Raw genomic sequence first — 22,925 nt, 5'->3', positions numbered from 1 at the left:
GAGCACTGGAATTTCTCAGTCTTGTGGATCCAAAAACTAGTTGTGCATCTGTTCCGCCAGTTGGTCTTCTGGGGGAGGGGCCTGCTGTGCTGCTTCTCAGGTGTCTTTGCCTATGTGGAGTTGCACCGCTCCTTGCCAGGGGCTGGGCTTAGTGTAAGCTGGTCCTCTGTGTTGCTTTTATTCCCTGAACGCTTTCCAAGCCTCTTTAGAGGATCAGAAAAAAAATGGCCATGCCCCAATCTCCAGCCCCAGAGCCGAAAGATCACAGTCCCCATATTTAGTAAACCCTCTGGGCCAAACTCCACAGACTCCTGTTGTGTGTGCCCACAGCAATCTTCCTGGGGGGAGTCCGAGTGACCTGCCTTCCTGTGCTTTGTGTGCCTTGGGACTGAGGGTGGTTGTGGGCTCATGCATGCACTGGCTCTACTGCTCCCACAGGATGGCTGAGTGTCATCCTCCTGTCCTTTCCGGGGCTGCCACCCTGAAAGCTGTTGCCCAATTGTGGGCACACTAGTTCTGCCCCTCCTGGGGGATGGCAGATGGTCCATGTGTTCCAGTCCTTTTCAGGGTGCTCAGGCAGGGAGCGACCACCCAATCTGCCAGGCTCATGCTTTATGGTGACCCAAGCTGAGAGTCTCCTCCTGGGCTCTCTGACCATAACCAGTTTCCCCACTCCACTGCTTTGGCACTCTACTGGCTCAGGCAACCCCATTAGTTCTGTGTTTCCTGGGATCCTGAGACCACACTGACCCACCTACAATTCTGCCCTTTTCATCCTCTGAGACCCTTTCAGACAGGAATGTCTCTCACTGGAGCAGATTTTTAAGGGTTCTGATTTTGCCCTCTGGGGCTATATCACTTTCTGGTAGCTGACTTATGGAGGCTCCCCCCCTCCCATTTATCTTCCAATATCTCCCCTCAGATTCACATCTCCACACCTCCCACCTTGCAAAAAGCAGTTGATTTTCTACTTGTTCCAGGTATACTTGTTACATCTCAGACTGAATTCATGGGTGTTCAGAATGGTTTGATAGTTATCCAGCTAAATTCAAGGGACCAGATGAAAGGAGGTCCCCTACTCTTCCACCATCTCGCCTCCTCAATCCCTTATGACATTCTTAATAACATTTTTTTCTCTAACTTAATTTTTGTAAGAATACAGTATATAAGACATATACAAAAAAAATGTGTTACCTGTGAAAGCTTCTGGTCAAAAATAGGCTGTGAGTAATTAGGTTTTGGAGGAATAGAAAGTTATATGTGGTTTTTCAACTATGTGGGGGGGGTTGATGCCCCTAATCCCCATGTCTTGTTCAAGAGTCCAGTGATACTAATTTTCTATGGGTGGATGGGGAAGTTGATAGAGGAGAATTTATGATCAAGGTGGGGTACTTTTAAATAGAAAATGACATGAGGGCTTTCTGATGAAACTGATTTTGTAGAGAGGGAAGAATTGCTGATGTGGAAGAGAGTAGGAATACCTGCAAATGTAAAGTATTTGAGTGGGCAAGAGGAAAGACAATCAAGACACCATGGGATTAGGAACATTTCTTTTATTGTGATTAAGGAGCAGAGCAAGCAGATTGATATCATATAGGTTAATAAAATTGATGGTGGGCATTTATGTTTTTATTGGTTTTACTGGTCTTCATGGAGGATAGACTTATTTCCCAAATGTTTCTTATTTCTGACAAGAAGTTGCATGTTGGGGAAGAACAAAGAGAAACATATCCAGGAGAGAGTGACTAGGATTATAAGTGAACTCAGAATTTCACTACTTAAGGAGTGAATACAGGTATATTTAGTCTCTTGAAAAGACTTTGGGAAGACGTGCTTCAAATAATTGAAGGGTAATCATGAAGCAAAGGCAATGGTCTTTTGTGTGTGTAGCTCCAGAACACAGAGCTATGACCAGTGGATAGAAGTTATAGGAGACAGATTTCAATTCATAATAAAAATAAACTTTGTAATAACCAGAATTTTGCAATTGTGAGGTTGTAAAATTTCCTTTACAGAAAATGTTCAGAGAGCTAGCTGAACTCCATGAGGACATTGTGGCAATATTACTTGCATTGAAAGGAGAAATTATGTTAGAAGCTTACAATGTGTACCGGAAGTGAGTTCCATGAATTGTGTGATGGGTTCGTCTTCTCAAATCATCTCTCAGCAATGTTCCTTATGTTTTGCTCTCAACTGTAGCATTGTAGCATCTCAATTGTTCTTAATGGAGACTTTGAAAACAGCTGAGGTGAGATAGGAAATATAGTTCAGATTGCCCCTTACAGTCACATTTTACAAGCTTTACAGACAAAACATACAGTATGATAGAATTCCTCTGCCCTAGGACTGTCAGAAAAACTAGAGGAATCATATATCCAATTTCCAGTTTCTCCTTCTCCTTTTAGTACTTTTGAACTTGAGTCTGTGCATAAGATGCTTCAATGGGGTTATTGCTTAATTAATTAGAGACAAGAGAAGAATAAAATTTTAAAGAGAGAATTGTAGATTACAGAGTCTGCTGTTCAGCAATGACATAGACTAATTTGACAATTGAAGGGTCAGTACCTGCAAAAGTAAGGACACTGCTTACAAGCATTAGCATCCAACTAGTAACAATGTGCACGCCAGGATAATGAACTTAAAACAATAGTAATTAGCAGGCTAAGACAAAGGATTAAAATTAAAAATGAATGGTGCAGTGCTTTCGCTTCCTTGTAGAACAGCATTAAGCCAACTTAATCCATTTTAATTCATTGTGAAACGGGCAGTGCAAATGAGGTGGATTCAAGGGTCAGGTTCAGCTCCTGAGAAAGTGCGATACATTCACCTGTGACAATTCTTTCTGGAATGATAAAGTAAGGGAAGTCTCTTAAGAACTCTGAGTGACTCCACAAGGTCCCCAGAGATCAGGTGTCAAAGTTGTCTATCAGATGCCTGAAAAGAAAAAAGGGAAGCATTACTCAATGCTATTGTGAGACAGTTGTCATTGACTGATCAGGCCTTTGAAGCATGCTTTCACAGTCAATGAAACCACCTGAATAGATGAAAGCCAGACAGCTTCTGACAAACAAGAGTCTATGGAATATTCATTGTGCATCTGGGAGGGAAAGATTAATGTATTAGAAATTAAAATGGGACCAGAATGTATGATCTTGCTCTAACACTTGGCCAGACCTGTGTCACCCATTGCTAGTGCCTGAAGTCAACAGACAGTTCTGCCAAGGTAACTGAGAATCATTAAGCATCCTGCTATTGTGCATGGTGAATAATAAAACTTTCCTCCTATTCTTTGCCTGGAGCCGACAATGAATAATTCTGGAGCTATTTGCAATGTTAACAGCACCTATCTTGCCCATCCATTCCTTTACGATAAGGATGGAAATATGCATTTCAACAGTCTGTACAGATACTGATTCACAGGCATTTCAAAGGACACCTGTCACTCAAGTGAAGGACCTGTCAGTCTTCAATGTACGATGGTGCCAAGAAAATGGCCAAAAAGATTATCTGTACTTTATTTCTCCCCTTTTTCAGATTAAAACACTGTTATATTTGCCGTAGACTGACAAGTGATTTACACTGGCAACTGTAACGTGTTTAAGACTAGAAAAAAAACTATTCTCTTAGGCAGGCATATTCTTCCAAGCTTTACAACTGTATCAAATATACTATCGCAAATGTGATCTGGGCCATACAGAATGTCATTATGCTTGATATTAGAAGCATTTAATCTGTTTGCTGACATAAAGGTGACATTGATAGAGTTGTATTTTTGATGTCAGTACCCAAGTAAATTTACTTTTAGGAAATTACAAGTAGACTGGAATTACAAGGAGTCTTTAGAGTCTGACCAGCTTTGTACTGGACATCTTCATAAAAATTATACGTGAGCAACTCAAGATTTTGCTTCATCAGTGTATCAGTGAGTATGGTTTAGAATAACACAACTTCCATAATCAATTGAAATTCATGTCGTTTATTAAAAAGCTAAAATCCAACTACCAAAGAGATGCAATATTTCCTTCCCCTGGACCAAAATTATGACCACTATCTAGATTTTCAGAGATCTTCAAAATTTTATTCCCCTGCATAAATATTGTGATTCTCATCAGGATCCCAATGTTTATTAAACAAATTATTCTGCCTCTTCCAACTACAGTTAATAACTAAATTAAATTTTAAATTAATAAACTTCAAAGAGGTCCACCTTCCTCACCCCAGCTGAAGGTCACAAGAGCTCATCTTTTTTACCAGGGTGTTATGGGTCTTTTCTTTTTCCCTAAGAATAATGAGCCTATTACACTCCCTGTTGACCAGAAGGTAATTCTTGGGTATTTTAATGTTACTCATGCAAAAAAAGAAGGCTTGCATTTGGTACATTAAAGAACTGGCCTGTGAATTTCTTCAGCCTCTGGTTAGTGAGTGACCCCTCGCTTTCTTTTTGACAAGTAGTTCTTATAAAGATCAATTTTTTTTCTTAAAATTATGAGTCTGTGGTCTTTTTCCATGTAAATCCATAGGATATATTTTAAACCAGGGAACTATTCTGTCAAGAAATTGTCCAAATCTCCCTAGCACCAAAGGATACATTGTAGCAATTAGAACTAACTTTATTACTTTGTGATAGATAGATAGATAGATAGATAGATAGATAGATAGATAGATAGTCAGGAAAAGCTAAAAATGATATTCTAACTTAAGGCTCTCAAATTCATACAACTACTGTAAAGTTACAAAAAATTCATTAAAATCACTGATAGTGATATAATACAGTTAAATTATCATTTAAAACATTCTCTCATGAAACCCTATTATAATGAAAATGGATGAGGCAAAGAGATAAGACACAAATTGTTTTGGGCAGAGAAGACAATGATTACTTATAGCTAGATTTCCAGTACTGTGGTCTGTAAACATGAGGGTTCCATAAATCTCTAATTCTCTCCTTTCTTTATAGTGAATTTTTTATAGCCAAAGTCTATAATCCAGTCATTGCAGATAATTTTCCTAGAACTAATTTCTAAAAAAAGAGATTTTTGAAACCTCTAAACATTGACCAGAAGTTGTTTAAAATATCTCCTTAGGCATTCTGCTTTAATAAATTACAAAACAAATGTATTAGGTCCCAATAACATATCAAATTTTTCAGTGGTTTCATTGAGTATCAAGATGTTAATCACCCACACATTCTTGAGATACTCATTTTGAGTGGTTTCTCTTCTCACTGCTTTTCTACCTTTCCTAAATATGTGTTTAAATTTCTCAATCTTCAAGGTAGTTAGATTTCCTCTTTCCCTTTCTACTAATATCAATTTACAATGTAGTCATTTAATTTTTATAGTACTCCTTTGAGATACTATTACCACCCCCATTTTACAGATGTGGAAACAGTCCAAGATCATGCAGTTAGATTTAAATTCAGCCAGCTTGACTCCAGAGTCTATTCTCAAAGTAACATATCCAAAAAGAGGTACTTTGTCTTAGCATGAACTTACAATCAGAGAGTACCTAAGGCAGTAAGATACATTAAAGTTATCGTACTTTTTACTATAAACGCCTTGAGAAATAAATTTAATTGTCACACAACATTTACTCACATAACACAAACATTCTCTAATTAATGGGTATTTAAATAATAACAAAAGTAGTCCATGTTAATAATTTTTATTCAAGTGTTTTAAAATGATACAAGCATGAGGAAGAAAAAGCACTTATATTCTCAACTCTATGTGTTACTACATTATATTACTTTTCATACTCTGGATTTTCCCTAGTAAAGCCTATTTCTACTAGCTCCAAAGCACAACAGATCTAAAATTCAGTTTGGGATGACATCATATTTCCAACGTTTAATTGTTGAAGCACAACATATACTATAATTTGCGATGAATGGATTATAGAACAATCAAATATCATGTCAGGAGAATAGCAACAGTGCAAAGCATTATTTCCAGATTTTCTAACTGATTAGAAGCAAAGTCTATGTATCTAGACCAAAGCACAGTGGTTTCTTTTCCCTACCAATTCACCTATCTCTAAACATGTCCTTTGATGTCCATTGTATCAATAGTCACAAATTTGTAGATTTTATCAATTGACATTAGATTTTATATGTAAAATTATACCAAGTACTCTAGTAGTCCAGAAACTAACTAGGGTGTTACTTGCAATTAGCTCAACATGTGATGATAAGTGGCTGGGTTTGGGAAAGAAAAAGATGGCAGGAAAGTGAGAGAGATTTCTGAACTATGAGATCCCAGTTAATCTCTGGCAGAAATGAGGCCTAGAGGCTGTCTAGTTTCCTATCACCACTTCTCAACAGAACCCATGGCCAAGAATTTGTCTTTTGACCGAAAAAGATAGAAGTAGTTTGATTATGGTGGGGAATGGGGACATGTTGCATCTATTCCCCATGGATGCAGAAGTTGACTGAGTCTCCCTGAAGATAAGGATTAGCCTGAAAAGTGTAGAGTTGTTTTCTTGAGAAACTTGGTGAGGCTCTTGGAACACCCAATGTGCTGTAGGTCTAGGGGAAGGAGAGGCCTATTCTGCATCCCTTACTCTCACTTCTGGCCATGGCAACATGTTTGGCATTCCAAGAATCACCCATCTCATTTGTGTTATGGATGAGACCATGAACCCCAGGAGAGCAGTGAAGCAGTTTCAAGGTGCCTACTCCTTCAACAGATTTGAAATCTGTGGAAGCCAAAGGGTAAGAATATGAGATTTGTCTACAGACACATGTGATACATACTCCAGATATTCCCAGAATAGCTTGGGAGACGGGGTTCTAGGGCATAGCTAGCAAGACAACAAAATAAAGATATGAATGTCCACTGTCCTCATTTGTAACCATAGTCTGACTAAACCTGGGGACATGGGTTAAATTTTATGGAGAAATTTTGGGGATGTGTTATTTGGTGATACGAAGTAGAGATGTGCCATAAGCATAAAATATACACTGGATGTCAAAGACTTAGCATTAAAAAGATAAAATATCTCATTTATAATTTTTATATCGTTTAGACATATAAATGATAATATTTGGATATGTTGGATTACTTAAAATATATTATCAACATTAATTTTGCCTATTTCTTTTCACTTTTCTGAATGTGGCTATTAACAATTTAAAATTATATATATATATAGCTCACATTTGTGGCTGATAATATATTTCTATTCTGTAGTATTGCCCTCAACAGTGCCTCCCAGGATGTGGCAATTGGAATGGAATGGTGGCAATCTAGATTATTTTAGTCTATAAAGAGATTTACTTTACTTTAATTATGTATACATTTTAACATATTAGAAGAAAATAATGGACATATCAAACCATGGCTTTAAATAGTATCGCTTTAGGATAAAGATAAAGTAGCTAGCATCATGATAATCCTGTTTACATAGACCTAGGAATTACCAATACCACAAACATTCCATTATAAACTGTTCAGAAATACTGATCATGCAGATGATTCCAATTGCTAGTATCTTGAATTTCTATGTTTACTCCCGCATTCTTTCAATTCATACCTCATACTATAATACATACAGTCAGTTGACTATATGTAGTGTGATAAGAACTTCAAACCTTTCCAAACAAAACTTCTAACATGGAAAATCATACACCTGCTTAGAACTGATATATGAATATATCTTGCACATGAATATGTTTATTTGAACAATAAAAATTTATTCCTGCAATGCATGCTTCTTACATCAGAATTCCCTTAAAAGACCAAGTGAATCACATAGATGCAATAAGACCAATACTGGAGCTATAAAGTGTTGAATTCTCTCAACTCTAAGATCTGGTTAGGAAATCATCTAAGAGCTCCCTGAAAGTGTATTCATACACTCAATATATATTTATTGTGCACATATCAAAAACAGTTTTAGGCTTAGGAGATAGGGCAGTGAACACAAAAATCCTTGCCTCCAGAAACTTACTTTTGACTGACAATAAGGGGAGAGGCATAGAGGCACATAAGATTCTCTAGGGTTTTGTAGACCACTGTGAAGACTGTCTTCTACTAGAAGTTTTGCGCAAAACGGTGTTGGGCCAAACTCTTGGTTTGGGCAAAACTCTAGTTTGGGCCAAACTAGAGTTTTGGGCAAAACGGTGATATGATCTTATATATTAAAAGAATAATGCTGACTGCTGTATGGAAAATAAGTAGTTGGAGTCTGAAGGCAAGGTTGCAAGTCAGGAGATCAGTTAGGATGTTGTAAAGTAGTCCATACAGGACCTGATGGTGACTTAGAAAGGATGGTAGTGATGGATCTGATGACACATGGTTGAATTCTGCATATAAGTTCATACACATTTCTGAATGATTTGGGTGTGAGGTATAGGGTGGAGGAGAGAAAGAGTGAGAGAGAAAGACAGCAAGAGAGAGTGAGAGAGAAAGATCAGCACTGACTCCAAGGTTGGAAATATGGTGACTACTATGAGGATATATTTGAAATAATTGATAAAAGATGTTCATGCATATTTTTCCAAACCAGATGGTAAAAGTGAGTGGATAAGAAATGCTTGTTTGCACCAGTCTTTGAATAGGACAGATTCAAAAGAAACAGGTTTGGGAGACTGCTTCATATGGTTTCTTGGAATACGATTGTATTGAAAAAGAATCACATATCAATATGGTTAGTAATTCTCAGTATCGAAACCTATCAAAGGAGTTGGATGAAATATCTTGCTCTTTCTCAGTAGATACATGTGTGAGAGGAAATCTTCATTCTTGTTTAGCCTCAAAACAAAACAAAAAAAATGCAATCATCTTACTGATACAGAACTCAATTTTTTTTCTTCTACTAAGTATCATCTGGCCAAGTAACACTTTATCCTATTATACAACTGACAACTTCATTATTTTTTTAAAGATTTTATTTATTTGTGTGTGTGAGAGAGAGAGAGAGAGCACACAAGCAGGGGGAGGGGCAGAGGGAGAGAGACAAGCAGACTCCCTGCCAAGCGGGGAGCCCTACCTGGAGCTCAATCCCAGGATCTCGGGGTCATGACCTGAGCAGAAGGCAGCTGCTTAACCAACTGAGCCACCCAGGCACCCAGAAAATTTCATTATTTTTAATGATGAACTTACTTTTAGGTGAGAAGTAGGCTCATTTATTATTAATTTCACTTTATATTTTAATTTTCAAATTAACCATATTTTGTATTGTGTTCATTTTCATGGTTACTTTGGTTCATGGCACATGACTGGTTATGCTGTTTTTAAGGCATTTCAATAACACAATTGAAAAAAAATTATTAAATAAGTACTTCAGTAGATGGTATGGGATATGGCAAAAATCACAAAGATTTGGGTCAGATGATTCAGTTCACTCCTGTGAGCTGAGTCAGTCCTGAGCAAGTAGAGATATCTAGCCTTCTTATGCCCATCTGGCATCTTGCTGATTCTTCTCAGCGGTAGAACATGAATTTTTTAGTCTAGTGTGACATTGTTCGAGGCACTATACATAGTAGGTTGTAAGAATAATACTCTTATCTTTGAGAAATGTATAACTTTATGCAGGTATATCTAATTTATTAAAGGATAACACCAAGAAACATGAAAAGATAATCACATAAGTCACAGACTTTTTCCTCCTGATTTTGAAAAATCCAAATCTTTACTTCAAGGCAGGGTTCAGAGCTTCAAAATCCACCTCCCTCATAAAGCTTTGCCTCTTAACACCACCCTATTTAATTGTACTTTTCACACATTCCTTTAATATATATGTTCATAAGCCATATTATAGAACTTAAATACTGCTTTCTTGCTATTTTCTAATTAGTTATGCATTTCTATAAAGCTATAAGCTTTTTATGAATTTTAATTTGCTTTATTTCCATAGCCTAGAGAAGTCAGTGTATGTAATAAGTATTGCCAAAATAAAAGTGATATCATTTTTTTTTTTAGTGCATCCTCACCTTCAAGAACTATTCTTCTTATAACCTTGTTTAATTATCATTCATGGCTCCAAAAGATTTTTCTTCCTATGATCCAAAGTCCAACATCAAGCCTTTGCGGTTTATTGTTTGCCCAGCACAGTACATGGTGGCATCAGTCACTGTCTATATTACCCACACACTATGCAGAGAAGCAGAACAGATACGAGGAGAGGATAACATCAGGAAACATATTTATACTGGTCAAATGGTTAGACCTCTACCAAGGTCCTGGTCATGTCTGGTACCAGGAAAATGTAACTCAATTTAATATTGTCATCTTATTAAGACTATGATAACTTACATTAAATAAATTGAAAAAAGTAAAATAAATTTCAAAGTTAGGAACACCTCTGGGTTATTATTTAAGCCAAAAGGCCCATTTATCTATAGATCCACCTCAAAACTAGTCAGGGGCTTTGAATTTTCAAAAGTCATCCTGAGGTTCTTGTCTCACCTCCCTTGCCTGAATTTCTTACTCTGAAATATTAGCATTTAATCCTGTTTGTCTTTGATGTTTTCAGCTTTAATGATTTCCAACTCATAGAACATCCTATTCACTAGGGAATCCATCTGAAGTCACGCCTTTTGCATGAACTGGAGAACGACCAATAGCCTGACAACAAAGCCTGCTTCAATCCATGCAGAAAACTAAGCAGCATGACAGACATCCTTTGTCAAATAAAATTAGGCCTTGTGGAATTTTACCCTACTAATTTGGGGGGTGGGGAATATAGTGACATGATTCCAGCAAAAGGGCTTGCAGGAATCTGCATTTTCAAAACTGCTTATCTCCCCCGGTTTGCCTTCAACATCTTCTGTGGGTATCAGGTATATTGCATTCCTAAAAATAATTTTTCTGAAATTTTCCTTCTAAATTTGTCTTTCAGTTCTTAGTAAGATAAATTTTTCCCTTGAGTCATTTCACTTAAAGTATTTTAACATAAAACTGATATAATGGCAGAAATTTTATAAGCAAGAAATATTGAAATAAAGTTTAGAATCCAGCTTAGAGGTCATGGCAGGTTTTTCCCTCTTGAAAGAAGCTTTACTTAAAACTAACTTTTTAATAGAAGATCAGTAGTAGGTTTCAATAGAAGATATACATAGAAAACATCCATCTAGGTGAGAGCTTTGTTATCTTGACTTGGAAACTGAAAAACATCTGTGTAATAAAAATATTGATTACTTTGATTTAAAGGATATAAAAATAGGCAACTTTCAACCTCTTCTATGGCTAAATTTCAAAAAAAAAATTGATAAAGTATAGTCAGGAATTTAAGAGCAAGACCAACAATGCATTTACAGTTAATACATATAAACATAGTGAGTACCTTATTTCTATGATTCTACACCATGTACCCATGACTACCATAGCTCTAATGTGTCTTTATTCCTTGCCAAATTTTGAGCCCTGCAACTTGTCCATTGGTGTTTACTAGTACCCAGTGATATACCTGGAACATGGTAAATGTTCAAAAGGTATGAATGAATGAATAAGTGAAAAAGTAGGTGTGTTGAATGAAATAGGGTAGTAAATAAATAAGTTTTATGTTGTTCAGTTTTACAGTGTCCTTTTCCCCAAAACTTTCCTGGCCACAGGAATAGCATTTTATAAATGCAAGTTCCTGGCCCCAATCACAGACTTGATGAATCAGTCTTCAGAAATTTAGTATTTCAGACAGGGCACCTCTATTTTCCGTTAACCAGGTGATTCTCACTAAGTTTAGGAAAACTTCACGTACTTCATTTGGCTGTTGTCTCTTTCCTAGAATTTCTTTTAATCTCAAATATGTGATTTATTATTCAATTTTCAGAAGGTCTACTCTTCCTTGACAGTTAAAAGGAATGTTGGATACAGCTGGCAGCATAATTCCAATCTCATAATTGGCTAGTAAAAAAAATAAGTATAGGGGTCCCCGGGTGGCTCAATTGGTTGAGTGTCTGACTCTTGGTTTCAGCTTGGGTTGTGAGCTTGGGGTCATGGGATGGAGCCCCTTGTCTCCACACTCACTGGGGAGTCTGCCTGAGATTCTCTCCCTCTCCTGTCTCTCCCCACTTGCATACTCTCTCTCTAAAATAAATAATAAACTAAAAAAAAAGAAAGAAAAATAAGTAGAGTATCTAATGTGGGCCTAAAGAGACTCTGCTTATCAGGGCAACTCGGGGCATTCGATGTTGGTCACATTGCTTAAAGAACTTTTATACTAATTTTAAAATTTTTACTCTGTCTTGAAGCAAACAAAGCAAAAAAAGCTCTGGATGACAGCACAGTATGTTCTTTTCAACTTGTGCTGTAGGAGACTTCTCTCCACGCTTACCCCAAAATCTAAAACTGTTGGTGAATTTGTAAAATGGGAGTTTTCTGCTTATGTCACACAGCTATGTCACTTATCTCAACTTTGAAAGTTTGAGTGCTCCATAGGTGAACTAGCACATATCACATCTATATGAGAAGTCGTTAATGAAACTTTACTTGGGGCACTTCTTAAGAAATCAGATTTAAAGAAACCATTTTCCAAGGTCAGTAAATGAAAGTATGCTTCAGAATATCTCCTCAATAACACTGTGAAACCAAGTCTTGTTCAGATTGTGGAGGCGACATAAAAGAGAAAGTAAGGAGCTTATAAGCAAGAGGAAATTCTGTATTGAGAAGCCACAGCTACCTAAAATATATGAGAACTAAGTTGATATGTTATTGTAGAGCTCACAACATCTAACATAAAATGATTTTGAATATGCAATCAGCAGTAGCACTGAGAAGATGTACTCTATTCAGAAAGCGTACATGAGACTTTAAGCTATTGTAACATTTACAATGGTGTTCATAAATGACATGTAAATGCATATTCTCCAATTGCATAATATTAATAACTGCTGATCATGTTTCATAATGTTTCTAAATAACAAAACTGTTGAAGTCACCAGCCTCTCTTCAAGTCCTTGGTAATCATACAGTTGAAGTTCATAAAAACTATAAGTGAATCGGGAGCATGGGATCATAAGAGTATGGAAAACTTTCCACACAATCCAGCCACTCAGGTCTTATAAACTATCTCCATAAGCTTCATAACAACAGAGAAATCAAAAGTATGACTTAAAATGATTTGGAATAATTTGGAAAATCATTTGATGTGGACAAAACTTTATCTAGAGGGGAAAAAAAAGGTTTACCCCTACATGCTTTCATTTTAAAATAAGAATTAATGAAAATAAGTACAGGCATACCTCATTTGATTGTGCTCTACTTTATTGTTTTGTAAATAACTGTGTTTTTCACAAATTGTAGGTTTATAGCAACCTTGCAACGAGCAAGTCTATCAGTGTCATTTTTCCACAACATTTGCTCACTTCATGTCTCTGTCACATTTTGGTAATTTTCCTAATATTTCAAACTTTTTCATTATCATTATATTTGTTATGGTGGTTGGTGATCAGTGATTACAACTTGCTGAAAGCTTAGATGATGGTTAGTATTTTTTAGCAAAAAGTTTTTTTTATTTTTAATTTTGATTTTTTAAGATTTTATTTATTTGCGAAAGAGCGAGTGAGAGAGAGAACATAAGCGGGGGGGAGGGGCAGAGGGAGAGGGAGAAGCAGACTCCATGTCTGATGTGGGGTTTTATCCCAGGACCCCAAGATCATGACCTGAGCTGAAGGCAGACACTTAACTGACAGAGCCACCCAGGTGCCTCTGCCCCCCCAATTTTTTAATTAAGGTGTCCACATTGGGGTTTTTTTAGATATAATGCTATTGCACCCTTAATAGACTACAACATAGTATAAACATAACTTTTATGTGTACTGGGAAACCAAAAACTTACTTGGCAAAATGTTGAGAATTGTTAAAGTTAAATAATGGGCACATGGGGTACATTGAACTTCACTCATCATGTGTTTATGTGAGATTTCAATCTACATTTGCTTTAAAAATTACAGCAGAATTCATTCTTTGCTAATGAATTTGGAAATCTTCATGGAATGTACTAACTTTTTAAGAAATTAAAATTACTGAACTTGACACACAAGGAAGTATTTAAAAAAAAAAAAACCCTGATTATTCTAGAGGAAAAGGGGCAGATACACAAAGAATTTGAATATATAATTTTAAAAAAGGATTTATGTATTTATTTTAGAGAGAGAGAGTTTGGTGGTGGGGGGCAGAGGGAGAGGAAGAGAGAGACTTTAAAGCAGACTCCCTGCTGAGTGCAGAGCCCAGCAAGGGGCTCAATCTTACCAAACTGAGATCATGACCTAAGCCGAAACCAAAAGTCCAACACCCAACTGACTGAGCACCCAGGTGCCCTGAATATATAATTTTGAAACAAATGCAATGGGCAATACATACATATGTATAGTATCATATTATAGTTGATGTATAAACAAACATCAACTATAATTTTTATTGAAGTATAATTAACAATGTTATATTAGTTGCAAGTGCACAACATACTTATTTGACAATTCTATAAATTACTCAATGCTCACCACAACAATTGTAGTCAACTATATCAACTATTGCTGCTATAAACACTGGGGTGCAGGTGCATCTTTGGATCACTACATTTGTATCTTTGGGGCAAATACCCAGCAGTGCAATTGCTGAGTCATAGGGTAGCTCTATTTTCAACTTTTTGAGGAACCTCCATACAGTTTTCCTGACTGGTTGCACCAGTTTGCATTCCCACTGATAGTGCAAGAGGGTTCCCCTTTCTCCGCATCCTTGCCAACATCTGTTGTTTCCTGAGTCGTTAATTTTAACTGTTCTGACAGGTGTAGGGTGATATCTCATCATGGTTTAGATTTGTATTTCCCTGATGATGAGTGAGGTTGAGCATCTCTTCATGTGTCTGTTAGCCATTTGGATGTCTTCTTTGGAAAAGTGTCTATTCATGTCTTCTACCCATTTCTTAACTGGATTGTTTGTTTTTTTAGTATGGAGTTTGATAAGTTCTTTATAGATTTTGGATACTAACCCTTTATCTGATAAGACATTTGCAAGTATCTTCTCCCATTCTGTCAGTTGTCTTTTGGTTTTGTTGACTGTTTCCTTTGCTGTGCAAAAGCTTTTTATCTTGATGAATTCCTAATTGTTCATTTTTGCCTTTGTTTCCCTTGCCTTTGGAGATGTGTCTAGCAAGAAGTTGCTGCGGCTGAGGTCACAGAGGTTGCTGCCTGTGTTCTCCCCTAGAATTGTGTTGGATTCTTGTCTCACATTTAAGTCTTTCATCCATTTTGAGTTTATCTTTGTGTATGGTGTAAGAGAATGGTCCAGTTTCATTCTTTTGCATGTGGTTGTCCAATTTTCTCAGCACCATTTGTTGAAGAAACTGTCTCTTTTCACTGGATATTCTTTCCTGCTTTGTTGAAAATTCGTTGGCCATAGAGTTGAGGGTCCATTTCTGGGCTCTCTATTCTGTTCCAATGATCTATGTGTCTGTGTTTGTGCCAGTACCATACTGTCTTGATGATTACAGCTTTGTAATAGAGCTTGAAGTCAGGCATTGTGATGCCTCCAGCTTTGGTTTTCTTTTTCAACATTCCCCTGGTGATTCAGGGTCTTTTCTGGTTCCATACAAATTTTGGATTGTTTGTTCTAGCTCTGTGAAAAAAGTCGATAGTATTTTGATAGGGATTGCATTGAATGTGTAGATTGCTCTGGATAGCATAGACATTTTAACAATATTTGTTCTTCCAACCCATGAGCATGGAATGTTTTTCCATTTCTTTGTGTCTTCCTGAATTTCTTTCATGAATGTTCTACAGTTTTCTGAGTACAGATCCTTTGCCCCTTTGGTTAGGTTTATTCCTAGTTATCTTATGGTTTTTGGTGCAATTGTAAATGGGATCAACTCCTTAATTTCTCTTTCTTCTGTCTTCTTGTTGGTGTATAGAAATGCCACTGATTTCTGTGCATTGATTTTACATCCTGCCACATTGCTGAATTTTTGTATGAGTTCTGGCAATTTAACGTCTGCCATTTTAAAAAGAGAAATGAGATAGATAATTTCACCTTTTATAGCATTTATTTTTGTTTTGACTTTAGCATCTGAATACTCTGATGCTCCCAGCTAGGATTTTGGATTTGAGGAAATGTTACAAAAGTAAATGGTTATTTTTTTTTTTAAAGATTTTATTTATTTATTCGACAGAGAGAGACACAGTGAGAGAGGGAACACAAGCAGGGGGAGTGGGAGAGGGAGAAGCAGGCTTCCCCCTGAGCAGGGAGCCTGATGTGGGGCTTGATCCCAGGACCCTGGGATCATGACCTGAGCCGAAGGCAGACGCTTAACAACTGAGCCAGCCAGGCACCCCAGTAAATGGTTATTTTAAGATTTTGTTCTTAGAGACTATTGTAGAGGTGAGAATCCAGTGATTTTGGGGTGAATGCTTATTGGAATCGAGCAGCAAATTGACTTATTTCTAAAGTAAAGTTTAGTGATGACAGAATCTGTCCTGGAATCCTAAATTGGATCATGACTAAGGAAGAATATTGATCATATGTTGTTTACCTTGGTTTCTGTACAACCCAGATTCTTTATCTTTCCTAGTGACTCTGTGAATTACCTGGCTCAAATTCTATACATTATTTTCCTTACTTAGGTAGAACTGACTTAGGTTGTTTATAGTCAAGAGACTTCTCTAGTTCACCTCTAAAATTGACAAAGACTGAAGGATAAATTGAAAGTATCCATTATTAAATGAGATATAGTTTTATTTTTTTAATTGAAAAATGTTTTTAAGTTTTTATTTTAATTCCAGTTAGTTGGCATGCAGTGTTATATTAATTTCAGGTTGTACAATATAGTAATTCAACATTTCCATACATTAACCTGTGCAGGTGAAATACAGTTTTAAAAAACACTTTTCTGGGCCACCTGGCTGGTTCAGGTGGTGGAGCATGAGACTCTTGAACTCGCAGTAGTGAGTTCAAGCCCCACAGTGTGTGTAAATCTTACTTTAAAAAAAAAAAAAGCAGTTTCCAACACAGTTAGTTGAAGCATAAGATTTTTTGAAGTCTATTTTGTAATATGGACCAAATGCCTTGCAATATGCATATCTGATGATATTTTCCTTTTGGAAATATATCCTTAAGAGAAAGAAATCATGAAAAATTACAAGGATATTAATTTTTGCCCTTTTTTGAATTGGAAAATTAGAAATAAATGTCCACCATTCAATTATAGATTATGGAGCCATTTATTATTGGCACAGAAAACACATAAAACTTTTTTGAAAATGTGATACTAAGGATATTGTGGTAACAAATGGCCAAGATGTTCCCAAGATCCTTATCTCCCAGTATTCCAAACCTTGTATGGTCCCCTTCCACAGTGAATCATGGCTGCACTTATGTGACCAATGGAATAATGCAGAAGTGGCAATATTTGACTTCTGAAGCTAGTTCCTAAAAGACATTGCACCTTCTGTCATAGTATCTTGGATCACTCTCCGTGGAGAAAGGCAGATGCCATTGGGAGAGCACATGTAGAGAACTGAAGCCTGGGTGCCTGGGTGGCTCAGTTGGTTGGGCGACTGCCTTCGGCTCAGGTCATGATCCCGGAATCCTGGGATCGAGTCCTGCATCTGGCTTCTGGCTCAGAGGGGAGCCTGCTTCTCCCTCTGACCCTCTTCCCTCTCATGCTATTTCTCTCTCTCTCTCTCTCAAATAAATAAATGGATAAAATCTTAAAAAGAGAGAGAGAGAGAACTGAGGCCTCCTGTCAACAATCAGAACCAACTTATTTCCTATATGTGTGAGCTACCTTATAAATAAATTACCCAGTAATAGTCAACACTTCAGATAACTATGGTCCTAGTTGATACTTGATTGCAATATCCTATGAGTATCCTAAGACAGAAATGCTCAATGAAGCCATTCCCAATTCTTAACTCAGAAATTATGAGGGATTATTGATTATTATAGTTTTAAACTATTAGGTTTTAGAGTAACATGTTGCATAGCATTGTATTAATACAGAGTTGCAAATAATGTGTGCTTTAATATGTGTACATATTTTTTTTTAAATGCCAAGAAAGATACAAATTAGAAGGCTGGCCATGACCTCTTTTTAATTTTAACTTTGTGGATTTACTTTATGCATTTCTTTATATTTTTTTTGCAATTGTTAAACAATAATAATTGCATCACGTATCATAATACAAAAACTTTGAAACAAGTGATAAACAATTATAAAAGATGTCAGAAAAGGTAAGACTCAGGATACAGAAACACAAAGGTAAGAACTCCAGCAGACATTTATTGGAAGTAATGCAAGCAAAACAATTGTGAAGCAACATCTTTAGAATACTGAGAGAAAAACTGTCATTCTAGACTTCTACAGACAGCATTAATATATTTCAAATAAAAGTGAAGTAAACACTTTTGCAGACATACAGATTTGAAAGTATCACCATGGACCTCTGTTACAGAAAATCTTTTAGAAAAGAAGAAAATTATACCAGTTGTAGATATAGATATACAAAGGAATAAAGAGCACAGCAAAGAATAATTATGTGGATAAATGCATATTTCTCTAATTATTGATTTTTTTAAAAAAATAACAAAAACTATATCTGCTGGAGTTTCTAACATGTAGAAGTAAAATGTATGATATTATCACAAAGGCTAGGAATTGAGAAATGGAAGGACACTGTGGTTAAGTTTCTTATAACTATAAGTGAAATGACATAATATCACTGGAAGGTAACCTTTAATAAATTTAAGGTGTATAATATAAACCCCAAAACAACCAACAAAATAACAAAACAAAACTATAGGTAGTAAGACAAAAAGGAAATAATAGGGAATTATAAAAAAAATACTGAATACAACAGAAGGCAGAAAAAGAGGAAAATGAGTGAAAGGTTTATATGCTTACCAGATATTATCCTAGGTAGTGATTTACTCAATCTTCCATGAGTTAGATTTACAGCCAAAGGAGAAAAGGAGAACAAGTAGCAAGGTGGCAGATTTAATCCAATCATATCAATATTCTATAGACCCTAATTAAAAGGCAGAGATTATTATATTGGATGCAAAAGTAAGGCCTCATTATGTGATGGTTAGAAGACATGCACTTCAAAAATAATGACACAAATGAATTAAAAGTAAAAGGATGATGTGGGGCACCTCAGTGACTCCATCCGTCAGTTGAGTGATGGACTCTTGATTTTGGTTGGGGTCATGATCTCGGGGTCATGGAATTGAGCCCTGCACTGGGCTCTGCACTAGGCAAGGGAGTCTGCTTGGGATTAGCTCTCTCCCTCTGCCTCTGCCCCTCTCCCTGCCTGTGTGAGCTCCCTCCCTCCATCTCTTTCTCTCTGTAAAATAGATAGATAAATCTTTAAAAGAATAAAATATAAAAGTAAAAGGATGAAAAAAATATAACATGCTAACACTAATCACAAGAAAATTGGAGGGGTGTATTAACATCAGATAAAGTAGACTTCAGAACAAAGGATATCACTAAGGATTAAAGAGGGTTATTTGATAGTAATGAAGTGATTAATTCACCAAGAAGATAAAATAAGTTTATGTTTTCTGATATATTTTGTCCATGGTCACAAATACTGTTAGTATCCCTAACTAAACTACACAAACTTTAGTTGCCTCATGGAGGAAACACTTGAAAGAATGAAAGGAAAAGCAAACAAAACAAAAAAAGCAGATGTTACCTGTGGTAGACAGAACACTGGCCTAGCCAAAGATGTCTACTCCCTAATCATTGGAAAGCTGTGAATATGTATCTTACATGGCAAACACAACTTTTCTGATGTGATTAAGGGTAAGGACCTGGTGATTTGGGAAGTTTATTTTGGATTATATGGGTGGGTCAGATCTAATCATATATTTCCTTAAAAGTGAGAATCTTTCCCAGCTGAGTCAGGGAGACATGGGATGACAGATGAGTCAGAGAGATGTGACATTGTTAGCTTTAAAAATGCAGGAAGAGGATCAAAATGGGAATGTGGGTAATCTCTAGAAGATGGAAAAACCCAGAAAACAGATTCTCCCCTAGAGCCTGCAGAAAGGAACACAGCTCTGCGAATATTTTGATTTTAGCCCAGGAAATCTGTGTTGGACTCTGACCTGGAGAAATGTAAAATAAAATAATAAATGTGTGTTTTTGACACCTCTAAGTTTGTGGCAATTTGCTATGCCAGAAATATGAAACTAGTACAATACCAATTACTAAAAATAATCTGACAAGGAGCTTTGGAGTATGCTGAACAGAAACGAATATTTTCTCCTGTCCAACTGCAATACCTTGCATTCCACAACACTTTTTAATTTTGTGGTTATTTTATTTCTCAATAGTGATATCTCAAGACAATTGTCACTATCTAAATATCTGAAACACCTTTAAGACATATGGGTAGAATCTAGATGCTTCTTTATCCACTCCAATTATTTGAACTTATTATTTTGTCCTGCTATCAGAATACATCTTTGGATGTGGGGATCCGGCTCCTTGCTGCTGTAGTTTGCAAGTCATAGTGCAAACAGACTGGAGTTGCATCCAAACAGGGACCAACTGTATATAAAGGCATTTCTTTGAAGAAAGAAAGCATAACTTTTAGAGAAGGTCCTCTTTGTATTTTCAACTGTCTCTTTTGAGGACTAATTAGAACACAAAGTTAAGCAGTCAGTAATTTGTCTTTGTTCCCTGAAACTGCTGGTTTCTACTCACTTCATTTTTCCGTGGTGTTTTAGTCTGTCCTGGCTGCCATAACAGAGCACCATTGTAAGGCTGTTTACAAGTCTGGGTAGCTTATAAACAGCAGAAATCGATTGCTCATAGTTTTTAGAAGTTCAACATCAAGCTACCAGCAGATTTGGTGTCTGGGAAAGATCTGTTTCATAGTTCATAGATGGCCCCCTTTTTGCTATGTCCTCATATGGTGGAAGGAATGAGGGAGCTCTATGGGGACACTTTTGTAATGGCACTGATCCCATTCATGAGGGCTCTATGCTCATGACCTAATCACCTCCCAGAGGTCCTACCTCCAAATCATCACACTGGTTGTTAGGATTTAATATACCCATTTGGTGGGGGAGAGGACACAAATATGCAGTCTATAGCACATAGGATAATATAACTCAGTAACATATTTGCAAAACTGTCATAATGGGAGGATTTTTTTTAATGGATGCCAAGTGATATTATTGTTACTGTAATTATTATATTTCTTTTAGTCTCTTCTAGCCATAGACTGAATTAATTTTAGCTAGAATTTGCTCACTGATTTTTTGTGTTTTTGCTTTTGTTTTTGTTTTGCCACAATGAAAAATTGTTTTGCATACCTGTATCTCTGGCCTGTTTTATGTCCACTCAACATAATGCACAGTGACAATAAAGGGAAAAAAAAGTTTTTCATTTTCAAATGTATTGGGATATAAGATGATTCTGGTATTCTATTTAGTGTAACATCATAAAGAAGCCAAATGAGGACCAGTACTTTAGACTGTGAGGCGTTGAATTCTTACGTAGTCAGAATTAATCTCTAACTACTTTCCTGGGCTTAGTTTAAGAAGACGGGCATATCAAAGAGGTTGAGGAATAATCAGCAGAATTTGAGGATGTGCATATAAATATAATATTTAAATATAATGAATTTGAAGACAGTATAGTATGTGTGGTTTATACTGGAGAATTATTTAAATTTAATTAGTTTATAATTATGTGTTTCCCTAATAAAAGTTTTATTTATTTTATTTTTTAAGATTTTATTTATTTATTTGACAGAGAGACCACGAGCACAAGCAGGGAGAGCAACATGCAGAGGCAGAGGTAGAGGTAGAAGCAGGCTCCCCGCTGAGAATGGGCTTGATTCCAGGACCCTGAGATCATGACCTGAGCCAAAGGCAGACACTTAGCCGACTGAGCCCCCCTAATAAAAGTTTCAACAATATGTACATATCACTATAAAAAGTGAAAAAACCTGGTTAAATATAAAATCAATTAAAAGTATAAAGGATCTAAATTTCAGCCCAGTGTGGTACCATGTGATTCAAGTAAAGAAAAGGTACAGTTCGTTGGAGGAATACTATGTACTTACTTATGACTTATGTACATATTACTAGGTACTTGATTTCTCATATAATCTTCACCACATTTCCATGACTCAGACTTATAGCCATTTTAAAGATGTGTACACTGATACTGAAATTTAATAAATTGTGTAAAAACACTCAGCTAGCAACAAAGGTTGGATTCAGAAACAAGTATTTAGTCAGTTACAACTCACTACCTATCCAATAATGTACAAAGCAATAGACTACGTACTGACAGTTGTTAAAATGGATAGGAGTAGGTTTCTACTAGGGAAACTAGAAGCCAGAAGGCAAATGCAATATGAAGTAAAATGGCATAAAAGCTAATGATTTCAGATTCACATCACTTACCACCTTTCTACTGTGCTACATTGTACTTCTATAGTAAATTCTGTTTATTCATCATTCTTCTCTTACCTTGACAACATATGCTACTGGATTATTCTAACTTCTTGCTTTTCTCAACTCCAGTATCAACTTTTATGGATGTAGGCTGAGGGTGGTTGAGGCTATACTTTCCCATCTTCTCATTCTTACTATCTCACCCACCTCCCTGCTTGAGAGTTGAAAGCCAGAATGGATGCATTCTGTTGCTGCAGGAGACTTACCCATCCTCCATACCATTTTTTTTTTTTAAACAAAAGCTCTTCTAGTCTTTACCTTTTCCTTGATCTCTCCACCTATGCCTCAGCGTATCAGAAATCCAGATTTCTTTGAGAACCCTCTCCAAATGATATCTACTGACCTGTTCCACCATTCTACGTACATATATACCACCAAAAAATTCCCCAATTATAGTCTAGGCAGGAAATTCCATGAGTGAAAAATTACAAGGAATCCTACTACTCCAGAATGACCTCCTTTTAACTAGATATATCTGCAATGACCCTATTTCCAAATAAGGTCACATTCTGA

The sequence above is a fragment of the Mirounga leonina genome, unplaced genomic scaffold (genome assembly GCF_011800145.1).
Source record: "Mirounga leonina isolate KUSES-001 unplaced genomic scaffold, KU_Mleo_1.0 Mir_151, whole genome shotgun sequence".
NCBI classification, from domain to species: Eukaryota; Metazoa; Chordata; class Mammalia; order Carnivora; family Phocidae; genus Mirounga; species Mirounga leonina.
The sequence above is the reverse complement of the archived record's forward strand: the minus strand, read 5'-3'. Positions refer to the sequence as shown.